We start from the raw sequence: 25,266 nt of genomic DNA on the forward strand, positions 1-25,266 counted from the left end.
TCTATATTGTGTAAATTGTTCACAAAAACTCATAAATCAAAGCCATTAAACACAATCTAAGAGTTAAATTGCCTTACAAATGCACAAAAAGACCTTCATTGGTCTTTTTGTACAAAAAGACAAAGAAGGACCAGTGGGAAGGTGACATGAATCAGGGTTTCAGCAGTGACTTATCAATTATTGGTCACCAAATAACACAGAATAATCACCTCCTGGGTGAACTTCCTTTTGTCAATTGTTGGTCTAAAAGAGGAAGCTCAGAGGCAAATTACTATCACCAAGTGTCTATTAAGCACTCAAAAGCTTAATTCTCCATTCTAGGTCCAAAGCAAGTAGCCCGGGACTATCCCCAGTGGCAGAAAGGTCCCTGCAGACTTTTCCATCAGGGTGTCAGCCCAGTGCCATCCCCAGCACCTGGCACTGCATCCTCCCCCAGCGATGGTGGGCTGGGTTGGATAGTGGAATAATGTCCACACCCCGCCCAAGTCCCTGTCCACCCAGAACCTCAGAATGTGATGTTATTTGGAAATAAGTCTTCTGCAGTTGTAATTAGTTAAATTAAGATGAGCTCATACTGAATGAGCAAGGGGCCTAAGCCAATGACTGGTGTCCTTATAACAAGAGACAGACGGACAGACGCAGGGAGGACGCCACATGACAACGGAGGAAGAGCCTGTCTACCAGCCAAGGAACACTAAGGACGCCAGGCACCCACGGGAAGCTGGGGAGAGGCATGGGACAGATTCTCCCTCAGAGCCTCCAGCATGACCCAACCCTGCCAACACTGTGATTGCAGACGTCTGGCCTCCAGAACGGGGAGACAATGTATTTCTACTGCTGTAAGCCACCAAGTATGTGTACGATAGCCCTAGGAAACAAATACAGATGGTACAGTTGGTGACAAAACCACAACTATAATGAAAATTCCTTTGGTCACAACATAAGGACTCATCAAATTCTCAACCGCTATTCATGTAATCATGCACACGCACACATTTTATGGTAACTGAGAGAATATTTAATAAACTATGTTTTTGTACAGTGAAGGATTTTTTAGTTTAGTGCTCTGCATTTCAGCCATATACCAAATATATATTAAGTGGATGCCCAAAATATTCAAGGCTCTGACTTATACATAATGGGAAGCTAAAATCAAGCAAAAAAAAAATTAAAAAGATGGGGAAAATGAAAGAGATTCAGATGTATCGGGGGTAGAAATGAGGTACATAGCAATGAGATGTACAACAAAGCATGCAATATAATAGCTTAAATCATACACAATCTCCAATAGTTGATCATTTTTGAACTACAAAAATAGCTGTTTTACATGGTTTAAGCCAAGGGTCCAAAATCTGGCCTTCCCCCTGCTTGTGTAAATAAAGTTTTACCAAAAAACAGCCATGCCCACTCCTTATATGCGGCCCGCGGGTGCGGTCACATGGCCACACCACAACTGAGCAGTCATGACAGAGGCATGGGGCCCTCCAAGCCTAAAATATTTACCACTGAGATCTTCACAAGAAAACTTTGTCGTCCTTTGTTTTAACCTAATATTTACATCAAATGACTGGCAGTGACAGCAAAGGCAACAAAAGATCAGGAGCAGGCGAGATTGGGGCACTGTGTTCCCTGAGAGCCAGACTTCTGCTGGGACTTAAGAAAGAGCTGGATTCTGAGCAAGAGGGACAAGGACTCTGCAAGGGGTGACGGGGTGACGACAGATGATGATGGTTGTGCGGGCTCTGGGGCCCAAATGCCAGGAGCACCCCAGCCTTTGGGACATCCAAAAATGCCCCCACTTGCTTTTAGGAACTGTCTGTGTAGAGACCCCCGTGGGGAAGTGAAATGAGAATGAGAAAAGTCTGGTGTGGTTTTCAGAGGTTGAATTTCCTTGAATACCCATCGTCCTTCAAGTCTAAGAAATGCTGTCCTTTGGTCCTTTAGTTTAAGCAGGAATCAACAGAAGGTCGCGGAACAAAAGTATAATAGAAGTGTTTTGTTGGAAAATTAAGTTCTATAGATGTAAAATAATTGAATCTAGAGCAAAAATTGTATTATTTAGAGTATCTATATGGCTCTTTGTAGGGTCATATCATGAAGATTAATTAATTACTGCAAGTAATTATATTTTAAAGAATTAAGGGAAAGTTTCAGACACTTGGAAACCCATTTGGGATAATTTTAAATAGAAACATATTAAAATGAGCATTTCTTTCCCATTAATAAACCATATACTTCACCCAAAACATGACCTGTTATTAAGCTTGCATTGAACATTGAGTTGCAAAGTTCTTGCTACCAAACACTTCCCAAGGAGATATAAACCCTGGACGAAAGAGGGGAATCTGAGTCAGGAGCACTCTCTTCCTTTCCAGTCAAAACATTTATCCAACCACACTAACAACCGTGGTTAATAAACATTTAAGTTTAGGATTAAGCTAGAAAGCCAAGTGGGTTATGTGTGTATAAACCAGTAGGTAAATAGAAATTTGTGTGTTTATACATCTAAAATTAAATATATCTTAGACCACATTTATGAGGACTGTCCCAGGGTAACAGTTTACTGATTTTATCAAAACTAATTCAAAGAATAGTCAGGTGCCTTTACATAAACTATCAGTCCACTGCCCAGTAAAGATGTCAGCCTACAAACAAGAACTGCCCAGTTGAGAGAGAGAGAGAGAGAGAGAGAGAGAGAGAGAGAGAGAGAGAGAGAGAGGGAGCACTCAAACATAGGTGCTCCTGATTTTCTAGCAGAAATACCGTCAGGCCTTAGTTAAGAAAACTAGAGGGGATTTCTTCCCAGACAGCCATCAGCAGCTGAAGGTCCCAGAAGCCCTGGGGCAGCTTGGCTTCAAGCCGCAAGTCCACGTCCCTGGTTCCATCCTCCCTGGTGGCCAGGGAGGTGTGGTAGAGCAGAGAGCCAGGATTCTGGTGCTGGTTTCAGCCAAGATCATGTTTCTGGTCACATGCTCTGCTTCAGCCCTACCAAGCCACCCCAAATGTTGGGAAGCTGCCTACCCTTCTGGGTTCTCAGTGACTTCAAGATAATGCATCATCCATTGGAAGCTCCTTCCTGGCATTAATAAAGGCAATACATTTCTTTAAAAAAAAACTACTGTTATTCTATTACAGGTGTCCCAATTTTCCCCCTTTGACTCCCCCACTCAGCCCACCCCTCACTCCCACAGTCCATCCCGACACCATTGTCCATGTCCGTAGGTCATTCATACATGTTCTTTGACTAGTCCCTTCCCCTTCTTTACACCATTATCCCCCTCCTCGCCCTCCCAGCCACTGTCAGTCTGTTCCATGTTTCCATGCCTCTGGTTCTATTTGGATCATTAGATTGCTCTTATAAGTGAGAGCATATGCTATTTATCTTTCACTGACTGGCTTATTTCACTTAGCAACATATTCTCCAGTTCCATCTATGCTGTCACAAAAGATAGGAGTTCCTTTTCTCTTTCTGCTGCATAGTATTCCGTTGTATAAATGTACCACAGATTTCTGATGCACTCATTTACTGATGGGCACCCACATTGTTTCCAGCACTTGGCTATTGTAAATAGCGCTGCTATGAAAATAGGGGTGCATAAGTTCTTTTGAATTGATGTTTTGGGATTCTTAGGGAATATCCCCAATGATTCCATTCATTGAGTCAAAGGATAGTTTCATTTTTTAACTTTTTTGAGGAAATTCCATACTGTTTTCCACAGGGGCTGTATCAGTGTGCACTCCCACCAACAGTGCACTAGAGTTCCCTTTTCTCCACATCCTTGCCAGCACTTTTCTCTTTATTATAATGGCCATACATTTCTTAACTTCTCACATCCCCTTTGCTGGCAGGAGTAGCTATTACAAAGCCAACTGAAAATGGATGTTAATGCTAATCATCCCAGGAATAGGGTATCAAGGACCCAGGAGGGACAGAGGTACACTTTACCAGGTATCTTGGGTATCTGGAGGAGAGTGTAAATGTGGAGTGTTAATAAAGGGGAGGAAACATAAGAACAAGCCAAAGCTAGTCACAGTGGCTCAGCTACCACCCTAAGCCTGCTGGACTGTGCGGAGGGAGCATTTTCCAGGCCCTACAGCCAGAGGGGGCTGGGGGTTGTGGCTGATGGGCTCGGGGTTGTGGCTGATGGGCTCTGAGGCCTTGGGTGGAAGGACGCAGCCAGCCCACCGAGTCCCCTCAGGGCACAAGCCCTGCTTCCTCCATGTTCTGCAGGGCTCCCAGCGGGAGGAAGCCAGCCAGAAGTAGAGGAGTAGCAAGGCTTTGCACACTGAGCCTCCGCCGGCCTGGAGAAAGCACCTCACAGCATCCACCTGGGCAAGCAGAATATACTTGGCACAGACAGATAACCTTCCCTTTAGTTTTTCCTAATGTCAAGAGACACAGGTAGAGTCAAGCAACAGTGCTCATCTCAGTTTTTATTTCTAGCAATTCCACTTTTTCCTCCCACCTCGCTTCCAGGGCTCTGCGTGGGCATCCCTGCGCGGGTGACCTCACAGAGGAGCTGCAACGAGCTCTCTGTGGGATGTGCCCTTGAGTAAAGGAGGGAGCTACACCACACCATGGATCGGCAAGGGACTTCTTGAACCTTCTTATGTGACATAAGGAACTTCTTATGTCACAACATAAATACCTGCTAACATTTCGAGCGCTCACTATGGAGCAGGCAATTTACATGTACTAACAGCCTCTGATGATCACAAAACCCCTAAGGAGGGAGGAACTACTCTTATCATTTTAGAACTGAGGACAGTGAACTACAAATCTGACTACCTCGATCCAAAACCCACTCCCATAACCGCTACATTTATCCTGCCTTGAAAATCACACTGGAGAAGTTCTAGAAGACCTTAATATTTTTAAAGAAATCCTGCAGCCAATCTTCCTGATAGTGTTAAAAAAAAAAAAAACCTGCCTGAATGAAAAGGATCACTCACTTTGTAATGTGTAAGCTTGACATTTGCATGGTGTATTTGCTGAGTACCAATGTATTAGCTTCCAAATCCTATCTTTATAGAAAGGAAGCTGAGTGTGATCCACTTAAGCAAGCGATTTCACATTTATTTCATTGGTTCTGATACACCAGTGATTTTCAACCTGTTCCATCTCATGGCCCACATAAACTAACCACTAAAATTCTGCAGCACACCAAAAACATGTATTTTTTGCCTCTCTGAGCAAAACATAGGTATAATTTTGATTCATGTACACCGAACAGCTATTGTTGTGTTGGTGTTATTTTCTCATTTGGGAACTCTAAGGGAAAAGAGGGCAGTCTGTCCCCACCGACTAAACAGTCAGGTATCGCATGTTTTAAAAACTCTTGCCGCACACCAGTGCGTCTCTTGTGACAGGCCAGTGTGCCTCAGTACACCAGTTGAAAATCGCTGCTCGACACTGAACATGAGGAGTGACGTGGCTGATGGCCTGTTTCACAGATGGCCTCGACAGTCTGCCTTCCCCCACGTTCTCCTGCACGTGTCCTTGGCATTGCCCATCAGTAAGCACTCTACTTCTCTGACCCCTGCATCTGGGCAAGCCCTAAGACTGCCTTAACAGCAGAAAAGACATTGTGCCTGTTCTGGGAAAAGGCTTTCCATGGCTGGAAAAGCTGGGTTTCCTGCCTCTTGAAGCACATGCCTTCATGTAAGAACAGGGAGGCCGTATGGCAAGACCCTCGGGTGCCAGCCTTGTAAGTGAAGCCATCTTGTACCCAGCTGAGAAGCCTCTCATGACACTGGCCCCAGACACCACGTGACTGCAACATGTGACAGACCCGAGGAGAGCCACCCAGCCAGCCCAGCCCACCAGAAGGACTGTGAGAGGGAAGAACCAAGTACTGTCTTCCACCACGAAGGTACGAGATTATGTGCTGCGCAGCAATGGATCATGGAAACAAAGGATTTTATCACTTTAATGTATTTTCTTGAGAAGAGTGAATGAATTAGAGTTGGAAATAAGAGAACTACATTGTTTGCCTATATTCTCCGGTACAAAATCAATTTAACCTCGTTGGCAGGAATCTACAGGCTATTTCAGAACCCAACTACAGAGGTCCACCAGGCCTTCATGCTTAGATTAGTTAGTCCCTTTCTTCTTTTTTTTTCACTCTAGACTTTTGTACCTTTTGACCATCTTCACTCATTTTGACCACCTCCCACTCCTCATCTTTGGCAACTACCAATCTGTTCTCTATACTGATGAGGTGGGGCTGTTTTTTGTTTGTTTGTTTGTTTGATTGATTGATTCTTTTAAAAACTACACATATAAGATCATTTGTCTTTCTCTGACTTATTTCACTTAGCATAATGTCCTCAAAATCCATCTATGTCATCTTAAATGGGCACTATTCCCTTCTTTTTATGGCTAAAAAATATTCCATGATATATATATATATATATACACACACATATATATGCCACAACTTCTTGATCTATTCATGAATCTATGGACACTTAGCTTGCTTCCATGTGTTGGTTAGTGTAAACAATGCTACAATAAACATGAAGGTGCAGACATCTGTTCAAGTTAGTGTTTTTGCTTACTTCAGATAAATTCCAAGAACTAGAATCAATCCTTCGTATGGTAGTTCTATTTTCAGTTTTTTGAGGAACCGCCATGCTGTTTTCCACAGTGGCTGCACCAATTTACAATCTCACCAACAGTACACAGGGGTTCCCTTTTCTCCACATGCTCACCAACAGTTGTTGCTTCTTATTTTTTTGATGATAGTTATCACACGAGACGTGAGGTTGGTATCTCATTATGGTTTTGATTTACACTTCCCTGAGCATTAGCGATGTTGAACATCTTTTCCTGTACCTATGGGCCATCTGTATGTCTTCTTTAGAAAAATGTCTATTCATATCCTTTGCCCATTTTGTAAATGTATTATTTGTTCTCTTTTGCTTTTTGCTATTGAGTTGTATGAGTTCTTTATATATTTTGGATATTAACCCCTTATCAGAAATGTGATTTGCAAATAAATTTTCTCTTATTCCACAGGTTGCCTTTTCATTTTGGTGATGGGTTCCTTTGCTTTATAGACACTTTTTATTTTATTATCTTTTTAACCCTCAGCCAAGGATATATTCATTGGTTTTAGAGAGAGAGGAAAAGAGAGGGAGAAACATCAATGAGAGACAAAAACACCAATCAGTTGTCTCCTGTAGGCACTCTGCCCTGGGATCGAACCCACAACCTAGGTATGTGCCCTGACCTGGAAATTGAACCCGTGACCTTTTGGTGTACAAGACATCACTTGTTAGTTTGACAAAGTCCCACTTGTTTATTTTTGCTTTTGTTGCCAGACGGTAGTTCATCAGATATGGCGATTTTATTTGCAGGTCTTGATACTTCTGGAAAACCCATAAAGACTGGCACAAGGCAGACTTCTCTGAGTTGTGAGCCCACTGTGGTGCTGTGTCCAGATGGTTCTGGCTATTACCACAGTTTTGAAAGCACAACCAGCTGTCGGCTACATCACAGTCTGAGAAACCATCTAAGGGTGGCAGCCAGGCCCTGGGTGAGAAAAGCTTCCTCCCTCAGGGTGCCAGCTTTGCCTCACATCGTTTCCGCCCTGTATAATGAAGCAGAAGTCCCCACAGCCTGCTCTCGGGCTGCCAGGCTTGTCACCACCTTTCCCAGAGGTCAGGATGCCACTGGGCCGGCCCCAGGAGGCAGCCGGGGCGGCTGAGCGCTCACTCCTCCCCACCTCCTCCCCCGCCAGCCACCGGCTCCCCGAGGGCTTCAGGGTACAGGACTGTGGACTTTATTTCACAGTAAGCTACTGAACCAAAATGACAACTAATAAGCTTCAATTAAACAAAATAAAACATGTAAGCTCTTTAGACGAGGAATATTTCAGACACTGACCGAAAGGCCTCTGTCAACATTATTAAAGACATTCGCTGAACTGGTGCTAGAATTGTATTTGTTACAGTTAATAAATAAATAATAAACTAGTAACTTGTTTTCAAATACTGGCCTCAAAGACTTGGTATGTCAATCCTTATAAAGTTCCATGAATATATTTGAAAGTAACTATGACATTGGTTTTCATTTCTTCGTCCACTCTTTTTGAAGCTGTTCAGCAAGATGGGGGTTAATTTGTGAAGTAAAAGTTCTTTTTGGCAACCTGATGTATTGCTAAGCTCTCTTTTTCTACTTCAGTACTCAGATACTCACTGCTCATGCGCTCCCTCAGGTCACTGGAACTGGAGTCTCTGGAATAGTTATCTGAAATGTAAGCCCCATGAAACCTTAAAGGTGTCACATTCAAACAGACTCTATATAGTGTCCAAAAGGCTCAGCAGCCAACGTGACCTCTGAAGAGACGGCAAAGTCAAGGAGAGAGCTGGGAAGACAGAGACTGGTGTTCAGGGGCATCTGCTAGTTCCGGGGCATCTGCCAGTGGGAGGCATTTTCTCCCCACACCCTGCTGTTCTGGATCTTGGATCTCTGCCCTCCCTGGCTTTCTTGGAAGTGACTGTTTCCAGAGCTGTGGATCACTAGGAGAGTCAGCAATTCTTTGCTGTGTTGGTTATCTCACAAGGAGCTAGATCCTGCATTTAAAAAAAGAAAAAAGAAAAAAGGAAGCGCTCTCACAGGGCTGCAAGTGACGATGGGACAGCTCAGACACCCCCTTTTAGACTAACAGACACATTCTTAGGTGCCGAGGTGTTCACGGCTGCAGAGGACTCGACGGGTTATCATAACATAAACACAGAATCCAAACTAAACATCCAGGAGGAAACAACACACATAATTTATAAACTCCTCAAGTCCCAAACAACACCACCCTGGTATGTGTGTGTGCGCGTGCACACACACACACACACACACACAAACCCCTCATTTATAACATCCTTCTCTTTCAAAGATATTTGTTAAAATTAATCCCAAAACAAGGCATGCCTCTTTCAGGTTTCAATAAAAGGACAAAAGGAAGAAACAGAATGCAAGTGAGTTACTTCTGGCTCAAACAACTATGCCATGAGAGACGATGAACTGATTGCATTTGCACACAACTCTGAAACAGTCTTTGTCCTTCTGACGTCAGTTATCCCCCTGAGAATGGCTCAGCTCAGATACAATCGGCATTTCGGATTCACAGAGGGGCTTACAAAGGGGAGAAATGACCCTTCTGCAGAAGCACACAATCTAACTAGACTCTTGGAATCATTCGGAAAATGAAAGTCCACCAACAACGAGACTGCATGCTCAGGTAACAGCTGAGAGGCGGGAAAGCACCGGCCAAACAGGGAAGGCCGGGCAGGAGGGGTGCTGAGCATCTCAGTTATCTGACTCTGCTCCAGTCCTCCTTTTCACATCCTGAGGCTCTACAATGTCAGGGAAGGTCAGCCTTCTTTCCTCATCCTAACTGCACAGTGCACTAGACACTGGAAAAGACTGTCCTGCAACAAAGGTAGATTATTCAATTTTTGTCCCTAAAGAACACCAAGAAACAGCGCATATTTTGGGCCATGCAACACAGTGAGTTCGTCATACAGTGGTCTTGGCATCCAGCTCCCTGAAAGCAAGGGCTCTCAGTGACTCCACAGGGCCTACAAGATCCTGAAAGGGTAGCCTAGAACACTCAGTGTTTTTTTCTTCTTAATCTTGAAGTCATTTCTGCTTTTCAGGCCTTGTCTCCTGGCAGGGAAACACCTCTGAAGACACCCTATCCTGGCACGTATGCTCGGATGTGTGCGGCCGTGTACAGTGAGTGGAGGGTCTCCCCTCGGAGAGCCAAGGGCCCGAGTACCAACCAGGTGCCCATGCCAGTGGGGCACGCAGCTTCCAAATCTCCACGACTCCCTTTCATCCCAGCAAGCGAGGCTGCTCTGCCAGGGTCAGGAAACTGAACAGTGTTCCCAACTGTTCACATGCCCACTCCTCCTCCCACCTGCCATCTCTGTCATCCTGGCTTGAAGCTCTAGGGAATCCTAGGTGTTTGGTCGCACCTAACACACCAATCTGGGTTGTGGAAAAAATGGAGAAAAATGGCATCCACACCAAGACAAGAGACATCCTTCTGGAAAACAGGCACCAAAAGAACAGAAACCATCTCTTCCCTCCACACACTGTATTCTCGGGGCAGGGGCTGTGGTCTGGCACAGAGGAAGTATCTGGTAAACACTTCTCGGTTGGCTGAATGCTATCCTTCACCCTGCAGCTCCCCTGGAGCTGGACTAGGGTAAAACAAATGGCCCCTGTTATAACGGAGACCCTACATAAGCCCCTTTTTAAGAGCATAACAGATCACCACCTCTGAGCATGTAGAAAAGGCCCTGCCTGGAGACAGAGACGCAGTGGTCAGCCTCAGTAGCAGCTTCCAAATCCTGGCATCCTGTGGAATGGTTACATCAACTAGGAGGCAGTCAACATTCAACAAACAAAACTCGGTAGTTCAACCAAGCGCATGTCCCTTCCTCTGAATCAGATCTACCTCCTGTCTGCCATGTAGATTTGAATTGGGACTTAAGACAACAGACAGGGTTTGTCAGAATAAAGCTATTAAAGATTAGCCCATCCTGTTATAAACTGTGGATTAATTTACAAGCAAACAAAAAACCTTAGGGAAAACTGGTAATCAATGAGCCCTGCAAAGGACAACTGCATGCTTCATATGTATTTAATAATGAAGTGTTTCTGGAGACGTGGGCAACAGTAAATACGATTCTTTCAGAGCAAATTGGTCATTTGTCAGCAGGATGACTGGGGCAACGTGGGTAAGAAGAGAGGGTAACTCTATCTCTCTGTTTTCCACAGGTGAAAGGCCACTCTGGTGACCAAGCCCGTCGCGCCCTGGGGCCCAGTCAACCTTCCCCTTTAACCTTCTTTTCCTGGAAACACAGCAGGAGGAAAAAATCTCAGCTGTTCTCCTTCATGCTTCTACCAATAAAATTAAAATGCCCCTTTTAGGTATTTAACTGTCCTCATCCCCAAGAGACTGACATCTTCCAATCACTTAGAATTGCTCCCAATTTTATTCAGCACCCACCTTGTCAGCACTTAATTCTGTAAGTTCTGAACCTTTGCTCACAACGACATTATCCTTTTCTTTTCTCCAAACAATTGTGTATTCTTTGGCCAAAGGCATCAATCCTGGTGTTAGATTTACGTTGACAAATTCAAAGATGTTAAGCATGAGCTCTAATCGCCGAGCCCTTGACACTGTGATGTCCAAGATCCCAGGACTAATTTTGGACCATTGGAAATCGGCCACCTCAGGATACATTTGCACTCGTTAAAAATAGCTCAGCTGGCCCTCCGAACATTTCAAGTCACCGTGGCAGCAACAGAACAGCGCTCCTAGTCTCAAACCTGGCTTGTTCGTGAGAAATGCAGCAAAGGAGCAAAATTTCATGACATGGGATTTTTGAGACTGCCTATAAGATTTTTCTAAATAGACTTTTCACTTTAGAACTAACAGTAAATGATTTTTAGAAGACTGTTAATACATACTTGAATGTCTTTTCGTAAAGTACGAGCAAGCCATGTGGTATACCATAGATTAATAGAAAACAGTATTATTTCAGAAGATCCCTGGGCCTCCACTCCACTCGAATGTGGAGCATTTAATTAAATAAATCCAATTAATCATTTGGAAGCTAATACAGGAAAAGGAAATGGCTGACAACCTCCCCATTGCTCAAAAAAGCCAAACATTTCAAACATGTATTTTACAAGTTTTATATGTACCTCTAATTATTTCTTTATACGAATTCATTTAGCTGTCTACCAATTCTAAGAAGTCTAATGCCAAACTCTTTTATAGAAATGCACCTACAAAACCTTTCCTTCCCACATTTGGAAAGACATTAAGACGTGGATTTTGCTAGTACTGACAGCCCTCTTCACAGGGTCTTTTTAAATATCTAACACAAAATGTGATATATTTGGGTCACACTGCCATTATTAGGCAAAATGGCTAACTGTCAAAGTCAACATTTATCCCAACTGGCAGGTTTAAAAAACCTGGTAACTTTTTCCTGGAGAAGAATCAAGATCACCATGAGCAACCCCATGTACTCTGGAGGAAGCGGCCTTCCCCAGTGTGCGTCTGATTCATTTCCATAAGCTTGCCCCTGCAGCCTCCATGAGCCTGGGGGCCAACCCTGTGTTCACTCAGAAGTGCAATTAAAGAGAAACCCACCAAGGCCACTGGGCCCTGCAGGCCTCCCACGTCAGTTCCCAACCTGACCCATTCATCAGTGGCGTCCTTGGTCCAGACCTCTTAAGAATGACTGCCAAGCCTCCAATCACAACCTTTCTTCCCACTCAACAAGCTCAAGGCAAGAAATCTGGGTCCCAAAACCAATTCTTCATGGAACAAATGAAAAGCCCACTGCAAGGCCTTTAGTAGCAAATCCAAAACTGCATCAAAGTTCACATGCTACCACCATTAATTAAAGAGACTTGATTACGGGTTGTTGGGCGTGAACTCATAGCCATGTTTTATGGGCCACAATAGTGCCTGCCACGAGGGGCAGGCAGGCCAGGGTGCCTGTCCATGGGACTGCGTCCCACGCCAAATTGTGTCACCATACTTCGAGACAATGCTCACCGGCTCAGATCACAGGCTCGCTTGTGGGGAGGGTCAGAACCATGACTGCTTTTACAAGTAATGCCCGCTGTCTCAGGGACAGGAGGAGGACAGAAGAAACCAGAGTGGCCTTCATTAAAAGGAAAAACAAAAAACTAAATGGAACCAGCATTCCCTGGAGCTCAGGGGGGTCTCCATTACTCCGGGCGATCCTTTCCCTTCTACGCACCTCCTTCATGGGGACCAGGATTGGATGGTGTGTGGGCGACACTCTGGAGAATCATGAATCAAGACCCGCACCTTACCAAGTCTCTCGTCTACTCACTGGCTAAGTCACGATGATTTTCCTCCTCCAAAGGAAAGAGCAAAATAATTGGCCACTGGAAGAAAAAGATTTTCTAAAAGACTGTGAAGGAATTCTCAGGGTCACAAAGACCAAATGAAGAATGTCTACCAGTTGTTCTTCTTCCCGAACTCACTCCACAACGTACACAGCTGCCCTCCTCCAACCAAAACAAAGAAGTCGAGTACACTTCTAAACTGTGTTTGAACCTGCAGCGTGGAGTTTTTCTGTTATAATTTCTATTATATGATTTTTTTAGAGTCCCTTTTAAATACTATCTAGACAGTGGGAAATGCCCTTCTTCCCAATCCAAAGCTAAGGTGCGTTCCCCTCTGTATTCTCTTCTCCGTGTTGGCCAAGTCAGTCTTCCCTATAGACACGATCCAAGTTCAAGTCATAAATTTCCTTGAGTTTACCTCAGTGAACAATTCATTCATCAAGAGATAAGATACTCTTTCTAAAAATGTCTTCAAGGTATTTTAATGGACAGGTGTCTGAACACTATGAAGGTTGTCCGTAAGTTTCTCTCTCTTGTTCTAACTGTGGTTTAGAGCCATAGCAACCAAAGTCCAAGCATTTACGTTCACTCCATGAAGTGTTAGAGACGTGATCTCATGACACAGATTCTTGGATCAGGGTGAGTGAGGTGTGGGATGTCTTCTGGAAGGTTCCTTCTCTGACATCATCTCTGGCACGTGTCCCCTAAGATCCCCACCATGAACCTCCAAAGACTTTCTTCTGTACTATGATAAGCCTCAATAAGATGGAAACTCAGCAGGTGGACCTGGAGAAAAATGTTCAAAGCTAAATAATATTTGCAGGCTGAGCTTTCAAGTGAATGAATCTTTGCAATTCTTACTTGCCAGCTTGCAGTTTCATGAATGATTTCTTTTCACAAGCTGGTAATAGGACCTAGGAATTCCATCACTGCTGGCAGATGGAGAGTAAATCTGGTTCCAGGTCTGATTCTGGAGTCTGCTTTGAAAGCCTTGACAGCCAGCATGTGCTGCATGGACTGGCAGAGCCCCACCCCCAACCCCACCCCCCTGAATGTACACTGCATAATGTACATTCGAGGTGGCATTTTTGGTAGAGAAAGTTGTAGGGAAAAAAAAAACATTAGTTTGAGATGTGCATTGTAAAAAAAAAGCAACACAGGTGGATAAGTACACTAAGGACTATTTCCATCCGAAGCACCGGGGTCCAGGTACCCCCACCTGCCCAGCACCACCTTTGTGGTGCAACCAAGCGCCAAGGAAGTGGGAGTGATGCAAAGTTGGAGAGAAGAGAGGTCCTTGAGAACCACAGCCCCAATGCTTCAGATCTTTTCCATTACGAGGCAAGACTGAGGAATGAAGGGGTCCTACTGCCTTGTGACAAGTGGCTCTCTCCTCATAAACACATGCATGCTTGCGAGCACCATCAAATGTGAAGCAAATGTTGGGATGTAACTAAATAGCCACCACATTCCTGTCATACTCAGAACTGACCTAGATGAGATCTGATTTATATGAGCCAACATAAGCAGCCCAGCAACAAGTGTGGGGCACAAGAACATGTCTGCGGTGGTCCCTGTCATAGGAGCAACAACTCTGAGTCTCCGCAGTAAAGACTCAGGTACCGGAGACTCCAGACAGTGTCAGACATAGATGCGAAAGCAGGCAAACTCCCTTTTACGTGAGGAGGGTAGTGGATCAGAAAAGGGAAAGGAAAGGGAGTGAGATGGGTCTCATTAGAAATACAGGGTCAATTAGAAGTTATTTTGAGCTCAGCCAGACTCGAAACTATGTAGTGAAGAGGGAACATAATAATTAAAAGACTGCTGGATTAGCAGAGAAACTGACCAGAGGAGGATAATGATAAGGAGGGAGAAATGAAGAATCCTCAGATATGCGGGAAAGTCATCAGAGGATATTTGCGGAGCCGCTTTATCAGAAAGGACAGGGAATCTCCTTTCCACATCGGACATCGGGTCACTTTCCTTTGAGCAAGAGTTCAATGTCTGGGCACTAGACTCTTACTCTAAAACATAATCTTTTTTAAAAGATTTTATTTACTTATTTTTAGGAGAAGAAAGGAAGAAAGAGAGGAAGAGAAACATCCATCGGTTGCCTCTCGTATACCCCCAACCATGGACCTGGCCCAGAACCCAGGCATGTGCCCTGATGGGGAATCAAACTGGTGACCTTTTGGTTCACAGGCCAGTGCTCAATCCACTGAGTCACACCAGCGAGGGCAATGACCTTTCTTCTATATTTACAACCAGAAATATTAAATTTAAATGAATAAAGTGTCTAACCTTAACTCCCACTCAAACCTCAGAGGAGTCTTCCTTCACTGGCATGTTGTCAAAGATCCTCCAGTTTTTAATTTCAGAGCAGCAACAAGAGGTGAGGAGGGGCCAGTAGGTAGGACCGGACTGCACACATCAGCCCTCCAGACCATGCAGTCAACATTCCGGCTCTTCTCCGTGTTAGAATCCTACACATTTTGGCCCTGGCTGGTGTGGCTCAGTAGACTGAGTGCTGGTCTGCGAACCAGAGGGTCACTAGCTCAATTCCTAGTCAGGGCACATGACTGGGTTGTGAGCCAGGCCCCCGGTAGCGGGGGCATGAGAGGAACACGTTGAGGTTTCTCTCCCTTTCTTTCTCCCTCCCTCCCCTCCTCTCTAAAAAATAAATAAAATCTTAAAAAAAAAGAACCCTATACATTTTAGAGTGTCCAAAAGCAGTATTTAATGTTAACGTTTGGATGCTTTCCAGAAAAGGAATGGTTAGAAAAATGTAAAAGTAATCTAAAGTAATAGTCTAATACATTTTCCCCACTGAGGACAATGTCTTCAATAATTCTGTATATAATACTATGTGTTATTTTAATTATGATCAACTCCAGCTATCAGATCCAATACAAATCAACAATTATTCTAAAAGAGGTCTTAAAACCAGAGAAAATTGTACCTTGTTCTTACTCCTTGTATTTTGAAACTAAATTTATGGCCTGGAAACATGGAAATTTCTCTAATCGTATAACCAGTCAGTCTGTCTAGTAGAATGCCTAACCGATTCTTGTTGAAATCTCCTTGAAAATTAAAGAAAACAAAACAAAACCACATACACACATATACACATACAAATAATACCAACCTAAACATTGATTGACTGGTTAAACTATCAAAAGTGATATCAAAAATAAAAATGTCAGTCACTCCTTTACCATCTAATACGCAGAAGGAAATATTAATGCAATCTCATAAATAACGCCTAATCACTCACCAAGGGTGAGTAATAATTTAGGACAGGTAATAGGAAAACAGAGTCATTGTACAAATTGTACTCTTAATTTGTGTCTAAGTTAGGCAGCAAGTTTGGGAGGAGGCAAATTCAGAACAAGCTAGTTCAACATTACATTTTTAAGTGCTCAAAAAAACTGTTACTCAAGGACTTAAACTGTCAGTCTCAATTTTTGCATGCAACTACTGAAATCTGCATACAAGCACTGAAGAACTTAAGACGTCATCAAAAATGCTTGCTGGAAACACCACGGGGCTGGATCACAAACACTTTATTCCTAATGGGGAGATGCATGAGCGCTATGAAGGCTGGCAGGTCTCAGCCAGCTCCTGGAGGCCAAGCGGGGTGGGGTATCTGGAGCTCGGGGCTTCTGTGCCAAAGCAAACACTCCCATGGCAAGTCACCATGTGGAAACCAACTGGTGTGGGGAGAGCATGGTGCCGGAAGAGAGCTGAGGAACCCCCGAGGCAGGAGGCAGAGAGGGTTTGAACACACTGAGCAGATGGAGGTAGCAATAAACAAACAAGAGGGGAAAACTAAAGACACTCACGTCTACCCAGAGACAGCAGTCAAAGAGCAAGGCAATTACAGGCAATTCATAAGCATCTCTACCCACAACCTCATTTCATCTTGTACTTTAGCTGCAAAACACGCCAAAGCAGAGTAGACAAAGCTAGAGGTGATTTTATGACTCTCCTAGTAAGGCAGAAAATGAGCACACTCCCCTTGAACTACTCAGGCTCTGGGCATTTAAAAATCCGCATTCTGCCTCTGGGTCTGGCTGTTTAAAGGTACCCGCCCCACCCGCTGAGACCAACGGTCTGCTAAGACAGTGTACAAGGACACAGAAGCAGCCACGGTGGACTTGCCCTCCCACAGGAGGGCAGCATCATTTTGGTGAGGAAAGCAACACTCCGCAGCCCTAATGAAGCCAGGAGATTGTTTTCAAATATGTCCCCCTGAACTCTGCAACAACAAAAGTGGCAGATAAAAGTGACAGAAGAGAAGTGTACTCTAACAGATGACAGGGAATTAGGGTGAACCAAATTCTGAGCAGCTAGGCTGGCTGATGAGTTTAATGCATTGATTAAATTCAGTAATGTGGTCTCATCTGGAAACAACTTGCATTTGCTTGTTTTCCTGACAGAGATCCAGCTCTGACACACTTCCTCAGCATCAAAGAAACGCTGTCATCTGGGCATCCGGTGGCCTCAGCACCAGGCTCTGCGACAATCATGGAAACAGACTACAGTTCCCAGAAATGGCAGCAGACTTTGGCTAGGCTATTGGTGGTTTAAGGCATTCTATCTTTTGAGGTTATGCCCCAGATTAATTTTTTAACAACTTTATTGAGGTATAAGTTATGTCCCATAAAATTTGCTCATTGTAAGTGCACAAGTCAACAACTTTTTAAGTGTGGAGTTGCGTGATCACCTCCAGAACCCGGTGTTAGAACATTCCCATCATCTGCAAAAGGCTGGCCCACCCATTTTCAGTGCCCAGTTCCCACCCCGCACCCCAGGCTACCGAGAATCTACTGTCTGTCTTTATGGGTTTACTTTTCTAGACATTCCATATAAATGAAACCCCAGGATACACGGTCTTTTGTGACTGGCTTCTTTCACATGATGTCTTCAAGTTCACACATATCGCAGCATAGATCAAGAGCTCATTTTATTGCTGAATAGTAGTTCATTGTATGGTTATACCACATTGTGTTTATCCACTCATCTGTTTCAGCTTATTAAACCTATAAATCCCACTAAGTGACAAGGCTTACTGGCCTAATCTCAGGAATAAATTAAGAGAGCCTGCCGTATTTAAAAAATACTCTGGTATTTCTAAAATCTCTGTAACGTGTAAAAATATGCAATAAGGATACAATATGTTCCCTGGAATTTTTGTGCATGGGGGCCAAGGATTGGAGGGATGCTGTTCTAGCTAAGACAATGCCCCTGAATTTCAATTCTTCTATGACTGAACATACATAAAAGGTTCTAACACACATAAAGTGTTTTTATGCTAATTTCTAAGTCAAGCAAGGTCATCAATTCATTTAACAAGCATTTACTTACTGTGCAAATAGCCCTGAATGAGGATATATGAAGTATGTATAGCTCTTGGCTCACAAAGACATTTGTATTTCAAGAGTAGGCTAATACATCAGTTTGGGGGCTTTGGAAACATTTTGCTCCATATAAAAAATATAATCAGTGTTTAGCTTCCACAGCCACAATCCTTTATCTAGGATGCTGCAGTGCAGGCTGTGCTGCTTATGTACTGTACAGAGGCATTTATCGATCCGTTCGCTCATCACACATGGACTGAGGGCAGCATGTGTGCCAGGCACCGTCGAGCACCAGCGACACGGATGACAATCTCGTCTGTCTCCTAAGCTCAATTCTCTATTGGTGAAAGCCCTCAAGAAATAAATAGTGCAAAATGCTACGAAGAAAAAAAGAGGCTGAAGGAAGAGAGGAGGGGGCAATGCTATTTCAGATAGTATGATTTGGGGGCACCCTCAGAGCAGTGAGATCTGGAAGCAGTGAGCTATCACGGACAGTAAAGAGCCTCCCCAGCAGAAGGAAAAGAACACACGAAGGCTGGGAAGGAGACCAGAGAGGCTGGAGTCAGGAGGGAGGAGCAGAGGCCAGGCCAAGTCAGGTCAGGGAACCATGGTCCCACAGGACCCTCCTGTCCCAGCCTCAGGTGCACAGCGCCATCCCCTCCTCATTGAACCAATCCAGTCCCCATTGCAGGCCTCTGGCCTAAGGATCATCCTAAACACACACTCACAGTAGTCCTCCTAGTTCATTTCTATCATGGCATCCAAACTCAGAGACCTCTGTCCCGCTGTTCCTCCACCTGTTCTCCACATCGTGATTTAGTTGCAGTAATGTGTTCTGTGTCATCATTCCCAAGGCTCACCCCTGGTAACCAAACAGCCTAGCCAGTCTTGTAGAAAAGTCCTGCCAGGCTTTGCATCTCCACGCCCCCTTTATCTTTTCAGGCCGTGTTTCTGTAAGACCCCATGCGCTCGTGGATTCTGACCTGCCACTGACACCCGGCCATCTCCAAGTCCACCCACATGTTCCGCCCACAAACTCTGGGCAGGGCCCTCACAGGACCTCTGACTGACACCCCTGACTCACACAGGGACAGTTACGCCACTGTCAACTGCTGCTGCCCACACCACCCCTCTCCAGCTGCCCAACTCTAGCCAGGAACTTGTCCACCCCTGCTGACCCGTCTGCAGTGCAGTGGGTGGACCTGTCCCCTGGGGACCACTCCGTGGCCTGTGAGTGCTTCCTTCAAAAAGGAGGCCTCTCTAGGCTCTATTAACTGTGGGCTTCTGGTATTTATTCTACCCAGCCTTCTAGCACTAATTTTCTTAAAGACAAATCCACAGCTAGAAAACAGAGGCATTTACAAGACAGATGTTGCAGAAGCAAATCCTTCTTTAGTTCATACTTGGACGTCAAGTGGCATGAGCAACGGCTTCATTACGATTTCTGCTGGACGAAGAAGTTTAACGTCCACAGCGATTCTTTGTGTTTTATGCCGCCAGTCACAAACAATGTCCTCAGCTTTACAATCAGTACAGTTTTATGGCAGATCTAAATCTCAGTCCTGTAAAAGAAACCGCAGAAGCCAGTTGTGATTCTGAAATCTGTTTGGTTGCAGGATGTCCGCCCATACGTGTCCCTGGCCTCCAACGTGTCCACACTCCACAGCAGGCTGGAGAGAGGTCTGGAAAGCCTCCTCCAAAATGTGTCTCATCTCTGGGGGGTATTTTTGTTTGTTTGTTTGTTTGTTTGTTTGTTTTACAAGAAGGGTAGTTCTTCGTGTGGAATTTTATCTGGACTCAGTTTATGAGAAATGCATCTCTTCTGGGAAGTTGGAGCCAAGCACTAGCCATCTTGGATGTTCCAGACAACTCACAGGAAACTGCTCAGCAGAAATGTTCTTCTGACTTCTCCTGGGCACTGCTTTTCTCTGCACAGGCGCCTCATGTACCGTTGCCAACTGTTACGTGGATTTGAAGTGATTGAAAAGAGGCTCTATTTCCTGTGAACAATTTGTCCTTGCTCAATCCTGATTGTCACTTGCCTAGAACTTACTTAATTTCACATCTCAGCAAATACAGTATTTCCACAGCACAGTGATAGCATCACTCTCCTGGTTACTGATCATACATATCTGTAATTGAATTACCTGTAACAGTAATGTGATCTACTCTCAAATGTACATAAAAATGCAGCATAAAATAAAATTGTTCCAGTGTATACCTCCTCATCATTCTGCATGAATTCTAGGCTAGCCAATTCCACAGAGATACAATGACAGATAATGAATGAAAGATGAGAAGATAAAAGATTAATGGGTTCATGGCCTTCCAGAAATAAAAGAAATTCACTGGCTTAAAAAAAAATATTCATTTGAAAGATAGTGTTTTTCGATATTATTCAGTAAACCAATTTTAGTATATGAGGTGAAAAAGAATGAAGAATGAAATGATTTTTTTTCCAAATGCAACAGTACTTTGCCGGTATATTTTAAAACTTAGAAAAGGGAAATAAAGTGTGCTCATCTTTGCTCTCATCAAATAACCATTAATCTTGGACAAAAAGAAGGGATTTTAAAAAAGACAACAGTAACTCTTTTGTGAAAATGTTCTGTTCTCTTGAGCCCACCGTTGGGTTAATCCTGCTTTAAATGTCATGCCCTGGGTGAAATATACCTTCTCTTTGAAGTTGCCTGGCTTCAAAATGCTCTGTGACATTCAGGGCCAGGTTGCCTCAGCTCCAGAGCCTTCAGATGACAAAGAGTAATGCTGTCAGTACCAGTGCATTATAACAGATCACGTATATAACGCTACCTTCCCTTGGATCACGTTTTCATTTGCTCTGTTCTGTTTGGCTTGAATTCTGAACCAAAACAAGTTTGGGGCAGGCTCACTGAAAGTGAAAAGTTTATGTATATTCTAACGTGCTGTAACGTTTTTCTCCTTTTCTTGCTGTTAGAAATTGATTTTATATATCAGATGACCAGGACCTGACAAATATGTCAAAGAAATAAGTGACATATTCATCAAGCATACCAAAAGCTTCTTCTTCAACCTACTTGCCAATGAGCTGTCCCTCACCTGTTGAATTTATCTTTAGGATGCAACCAACTTGTGCAGGAATAAGAGACGGCAGATCTCTCCCTACTTGTGGCAGATCATTTCTGCAAGGCAGCAGGCAGAGTGATAAAGACCAGTGATTTTCAACAAAACTTCTTCATCTCAACATCTAATATTGTTCAAAGGTTGCTGGGAACATATGCGAAAATGTCTGTGTTATCAACAAGAGTACATAAAGATAACATAAACAACTTAAAACATATATACATAGTCATCTTAGGACTCAAGAAAAAGGTTCGCTTTCTCTGTCTAAATGTGCACAAAGATACAGGTAGGCAGAAATGTACAAGGTCTCACACACTTTGCACACAGGTATAACTCAGTTTGTTAGACACTGTAATTTACATTTGAGAATTACTTAACCCTAAACATAAAAATGTGTCCCTTGGTTTATAATTGTACCCTAAGCACTTGTCTAAGTAACTAGAGCAACAGTGTCAGAAGCATTGTTAACACAAATTTGGTATAACTATAGAATCAAGAAATACGAAGAAGTTACCACAGGATGTGGGACCACTTTTCTCCTACACTGTGCACATGCTCCTACAGAATTGAATTCCTTGACTGGGACGTATTATAAACTGATTGATTTGTTCTATCCTGCAAACCATGTGATTTGTAATCCAAACCTCTTCTTAACGATTAGTTGCCAATCTTAGTTAACTCTAGAATTCATGGTTACTTGTTTATGTGATGGAATGCCTTTACACCTCTGGCTGGACATTTACGTATATCAGAAGCAAAGCCTTAATTTCAATGATTTACAACCCCCCCGAAATTGGCATCATTAAAAATAATCACCAAGTTAATGAAAAACTGTTCAATGGTTCAGTTCAGCAGCTCTCTCTAATATCAAGAATACCTGACACAGTCTCAAGGAGCTGGCATCTGTTATTTTGAGCAGTTAGCATACAACAGAGAGAAAAGTTTTTTGATTTGAACATTTGTCCCTGATCAAGAGCCTAAAGTGACTGTGAAGTAATGTTTCTTACTGCAAAGCCCTGGATGGGACTTCAGAAGGACCAAGAACTCTCTAAAACTTAAGGCAAAATCCACGTGAATATGCATATATTCATTAGGGTCCCATAGCCACCACACTGTATGTTCCTATGTTTCATTCTATCCAGAAATGGCAAACAAATAATGTTAAAGGAAAAGGGCAGTGAAGAACACAGGCTTATTATGAGCAAATTCTGAACATCTCAAAAAACGTCTTTTGGATAGAGACAAGCTTGACCACCCAGGAGACCAAAGCCTTTGCTCGCAGCAGGGATGTCGCAGCTGTTTGCCATTAAAACCATCAAATAAGTTAGTACAATTCGCAAAAGGCATAAAATGATCAGCATCATCCATCCTCACCCTGTTAAGAAAAGTGCATACAGGCTAACCACATGCAAAAGCAGGTACTAGGTCATTACCTGCCCCCTTCCATCCACGGGTGTGGTGCAACACCCAGGAGGAGCTGTTACTTTGTGGCAAAGTTTTTACGAGAGAAACTCAAGCAAAATGAAATCTGTGTTTCAAGTGACCCAAACAGTTATTATGGACTGCTTTCCATTAAAAACAACCATGGATAAAAATCTTTGCCGGTAAAAAAAAAAATCCATGTTTCCTCTGGGGTAAACAAAATCAGCAACCATAAAAGTTATTTAAGTGATCTACAACTTAAGCTATTATCTGCTTGAACTGACATTGTGAACTGGTCATTCAAAACAGTGCATGATAAACATTACCCTCTGTTCAATAATGAAACTGGAATTAGTTAGCAATTAATTTAGCAGTGCTAATTAGGCGTTAAAAATCTTACCTAGTAAAGTCTGTCTTTGTCTTTCTGTGCCTCCTTAGGAGAGGCTAACTATTATAACGTATCTGCTGTTCCCAAACTTGGCCATGATGACAGAGCTCTTCTGCAGACGCTAACGGTGATATACGATTGTTTTCCTTAAAAACAAGCTGCAACAATCATTTGTAACTACTGGCATTTTAACTAACGATCTCCTGAGAAGCAGAACTTTATGTCAGTATTAAACATAAATCACATTACCTTCACTCAATTTCGATTTTTTTTTTCTGAGTAGGCACAATCGTCACAGGGAGGAAGACAGATACACAGACAGGAAGAGTTTGCAAGTAGTATGTGTTTGTCTCTGGAAAGAATCTTTCTATTTAAAGGACTTGTGTTTGGCAACCACCTTTCCTGTCCCTTCTTCTAGCAACGTTGACAGCTCCCTCTGGTCCACAGATCAGCTGCCGCCACCCTCCACCCCTATGAAATTATTGCAAGATTTGCCTGGTCCTGCCGTTTGCTGACTGGGACCTCCACCCACTCACCCTGGACCTAATCGCTGCTCTCAGCATCCTCTCTCGCTCCTCCAGCGCTCGCTCTCAGCGCCCCCTTCCGGGGATCCCCGGGACGCCACAGGCGCAGGAAAGTTAAATCCCAACTCGGAGCAGCCGCATCCAGGTACAAAGCATGGAAAGGGCAAGGAGGTGAACGCGCTTCCCGCCAAAGCCCGGGGAATCGGGATCTGACTCTGTTAGGACCCGCAAGCGGCGCCGAGGGAAACGATACCACGAATATCACTCCTCTGCGGTGTTTTCCCCGGACATCTTGGGAGGACCAGTTCCCTCCAGCGCCCACATCAGACTCCGTCCCCGAAACCCTGAGGCAGAGGATGCAAAATCCGCGGAGGGCGCAAAGATGCCCGCAGAAAGGGACTCGCCCGCCTGCAGACCACCGGGCAGGCGGGTCCCCGGGCCTCTGCATCCTGGCAGCGGCATTCTGAGTGGTCCCCGGCCTCAATCTTCCCGGTTAACCAAAGGGCTTGGCGGAGTTGAGCCAAGTCCCACTTCCTCCCAGTTTCTCACACGCGCCGCAAAACCGCTGTAACTGGAACAGGAAAAAAAGCTGACCCAGCCGGGCTGCTCGGCAAGGCTATGGGACCACAAATAGCCGGACATCGGGACCCCTGCCCTTCGCTCCTGTCGATGCATGCCTGGGCGCGCGCGGGACACAGGCACAGACCTCCACTGTGAACCTTCCCGGGGTGTTGGGTGGGGGTCCCATCTGGCCCCCCGAGTGGTCGCCCATGGGGTCGCTTCTGCTTCTTACCTCTGCACCCTCGAGCCTCAGCAAAGACAGGGACACAAACTTCCAGCTGGTGCACTAGCTCAACAGTGAGAACCTCCCCACTAAGGGTAGTCCTCCTAATCCTATACGCCCCACCACCCGCGGCTCCCCACTCAAGCCTGATGATAGACCTTGCCCAACATCCACATGACCCACCCTCCGATCACTGCCGCCCCCGGGTCCCGGCCAGCAGTGCGGTACAGCGGGGGTTGCGGCCACCGCCACGCAGGGATACGGGGGTGTCGCTCACCAGGTGCGATGCGCGCTCCTCGTACCAGTCACCGAGCGCCTGGAACCCCGGAGAGATCTGAGCGTCCTCTTCAGTGACCGGCGAGGGAAGTCGAGGCAGCAGCCACCACCGCCCCCGCCACTTTCCTAGAGCAGCACCCGACTTGCTACACTCCGGGCTGGGGGCGCCACTTAAGCGGCAGGTTCACCGTTCCCTAGTGCGCAGCTGGCCTGGGGGTGAAGCAGGTTCTTTCACAGTGGGGGCGACAGGCAACGAGGCAAAGTTGGGTGCCCGAACGAGTTCCGCAGGGAAGCCCCCAGGATGGGCCACAAGGACCGGGATGTCCCCGCAGAGGGGAGGTGAAGTCTGGGGGCCGCCGCCCGGCAGGGGCCGCGGCCGGTCGGGGGTCGCGGAGCCCACCCGCTGCGGGAGGGCAGCACAAGGGAGAGGGCGCAGCTACAGCAGCCGCCGCCGGCGCCGCCTTCCCAGCGAGTAGAGCTGCGCTGGATGCAAGCAAGAAGCG

At 44.9% G+C, this 25,266-nt stretch overlaps 1 protein-coding gene across 1 annotated transcript in view; it reads right to left on the reverse strand.

Moving 5' to 3' along the window:
* Window positions 1-25,228, reverse strand: part of SEMA5A (semaphorin 5A) — a 441,285-nt gene extending 416,057 nt beyond the window's left edge. The window contains exon 1 of the mRNA XM_045847790.1: window positions 24,765-25,228. The gene's annotated coding sequence lies outside the window, so the exon portion shown is untranslated. The remainder of the gene's footprint in view (window positions 1-24,764) is intronic.
* Between the last annotated feature and the right edge of the window lie 38 nt (window positions 25,229-25,266).

The sequence above is a fragment of the Phyllostomus hastatus genome, unplaced genomic scaffold (assembly GCF_019186645.2).
Source record: "Phyllostomus hastatus isolate PE091 unplaced genomic scaffold, TTU_PhHast_1.1 phas_contig_58, whole genome shotgun sequence".
NCBI lineage: Eukaryota > Metazoa > Chordata > Mammalia > Chiroptera > Phyllostomidae > Phyllostomus > Phyllostomus hastatus.